Below are 2,455 nucleotides of genomic sequence, written 5' to 3'. Positions count from 1 at the left end.
TCCAGGAATGTTAGTGTTGAGGTCCTTCCCCACCGAGTCATCCCTCTGCATCTCAAGCACAGCCTCAAGTGTCACCCATCCATCATCTACACTCCCATCCCTGTGGCCACCTCGCAGCTTCAGCCGGAACCACAGTTCAGTCTACCTGGCTTTGTGGGACAAGCACAGAGTCTAGTATGGGGTCACTGGGGACTTGAGCTGCTGTGACCGCCCAGTGCCACTCTGCACATCATTAGTGAAATAATCAGAGGCCCTCGAAGAAGGGGAAAGGGACAAGATCTCCTGAGCAAATTGGGAGCATGGGGGGAGAGGAGAGGGAGTTAGGAGACAGAGAAGGGGAAAAGAGGAGGGGAGAGGAGGACATGAAGGAGCAGGACAATTGAGTTGGGGGAAGAATAGAGGAGAGTAAGAAAAGAGATACCATAATAGAAGGAGGTTTAAAGAGAAATGTGGCCCTGGATGTTGGCAGTGCACACCTTTAATCCCAGCACTTGGGATGCAGAGGCAGGTGGATCTCTGTGAGTTTAAAGCCAGACTGGTTTACAAAGGGAGTTCCAGGACAGGCTCCAAAGCAATACAGAGAAACCCTGTCTCAAAACCAAAACAAAACATAAAAAGATAAATATGGCACCAGAGATCTACAAGGATGACCCCTACTAACAATCTAAGCAATAGTGGAGAGGCTACCTTAAATACCCTTCTCTGATAGAGATTGATGATTACCTTATACGCCATCCTAGAGCCTTCATCCAGTAGCTGAAGGAGGCAGAGGCAGACACCCACAGCTAAACACTGAGCTGAACTCCCAGAACCAGTTGCAGAGAGGGAGGATTGATGAGCAAGGGGTCAAGACCAGGCCAGAGAAACCCACAGAAACAGCTGACCTGAATAAGGGGGAGCTCAGGGACCCCAGACTGATACCTGGGAAACCAACATAGGACTGTTCCAGACCCCCTGAATGCAGCTGTCAATTAGGAGGCCTGGGTAATCTATGGGTCCTCTGGCAGTGGATCAGTATTGATTCCTAGCACACAAATAGACTTTGGGAACCCATTACACATAGAGGGATACTCTTTCAGCCTAGACACACGGAAGAGGCCCTAGGCCCTGCTCCAAAAGATATGACAGACTTTGAAGATCCCCCATGGAAGGCCTCACTCTCCCTGGGGAGCAGAAAGGGGATGGGATAGGGATCTGGTGGGGGGCAGGGGTGGAGGCGAGGAAGAGGGAACTGGGATTGACATGTAAAACAAGCTTGTTTCTAGTTTAATTTTTTTTAAGTTTCTATGGTTTTATTTAAATGCAAATAAAACATGCACAACCAGCCATCTTACTCATTTTCTTCACTGCGAAGCCTGGAGTTGGGATTGGTGATTCTGACGGCTGCGCTTCTCTTTCTACGATGGCTTTTCGGTTCTCGGAGGAAACGCTGTGAGCAATCTTAGCGCAGTGAGATTTGCTGCACGGCTCCGTGTCGTTGTGAGCCAGAACCTTCTGGAAGCCGCTAGCAGCATATGCTTCGTTTTCTTGTTGCTCCGGTAATCAACGTTGGGCATCAGGATCTGGCCCTTGAATCCGAACCCTGTATCTCTGGGTTTCTGCCAGTTTCGCTTAATTTTGACATATCGGTCTGACTGGGGCCGGATGAACTTCTTGGTCCTCTTTTTGACGATCTCGGGCTTCACCAGAGGGCGCAGGGCAGCCATGATGCCGCGAAAGAGATGGCAGCCACCTCGCAGGTAGCTGGTAGCGCCACTGAAGGAAGGGGCTGGAGCGCGGCCTCTAATTTAAAAATTTTTAAAAAGGAAAAAAAAAAAAAATCAGAGGCCCAGCCCAGTGGCACACACCTCTACTTCCAGACCTCTGGAGGGCAGAGGCAGGTAGATCTCTTTGAGTTCCAAGCCAGCCAAGGCTACATAGTGAGACCCTGCCTCAAAACACAAAACTCAAAATGCTACTTAAGGCCTCTGGCTTTCTCAGCACAGCTGAGAACTCACTAAGTCAAACGGGTCAGGGACCCTCCGTTTTACAGCTGAGTAAAAGTGACCCGCAGTGACTCACTGTTCAGCATGCCAAAGTGACAGCAGGAGGAATAAACAAAAACGACACGGTGTGTGCTAGACCAAACAATGGTTTTTCTAGTCTCCAGGGGAGTAGTGGAAGGCCAGTGAAACAAAGGCTAGTCTTGGGTTATTCTGTGTTTTGATTAAGGACAGTGAAAGTCTCCTTGAGATTTTTCCCAGAGGCTTCAGCACAACCCTGAAGCAGAAACCTCCAGGGCCTGGGGCAGGGGCATCGCAGCTCGCTGCCTGGATGACATTGTGTGAGTGTTTGTTTTACAGAGTGTGTTCCAATCCAGTTCTCTAGCTGTCATCAATACTCCTCCTTGCTGCCACCAACACATGATAATCTGATCTGAAAGAAAAGAAAGAGCAAGGTATCTATAGAAGCAAAC

At 49.3% G+C, this 2,455-nt stretch overlaps 1 pseudogene; it reads right to left on the bottom strand.

Moving 5' to 3' along the window:
- Positions 1–1,330: 1,330 nt before the first annotated feature.
- LOC101842218 lies at positions 1,331–1,774 on the bottom strand (annotated as a pseudogene).
- Positions 1,775–2,455: the final 681 nt, after the last annotated feature.

The sequence above is a fragment of the Mesocricetus auratus genome, unplaced genomic scaffold (genome assembly GCF_017639785.1).
Source record: "Mesocricetus auratus isolate SY011 unplaced genomic scaffold, BCM_Maur_2.0 Super-Scaffold_100026, whole genome shotgun sequence".
NCBI lineage: Eukaryota > Metazoa > Chordata > Mammalia > Rodentia > Cricetidae > Mesocricetus > Mesocricetus auratus.
This window is presented reverse-complemented; position numbering and strand designations above follow the sequence as displayed.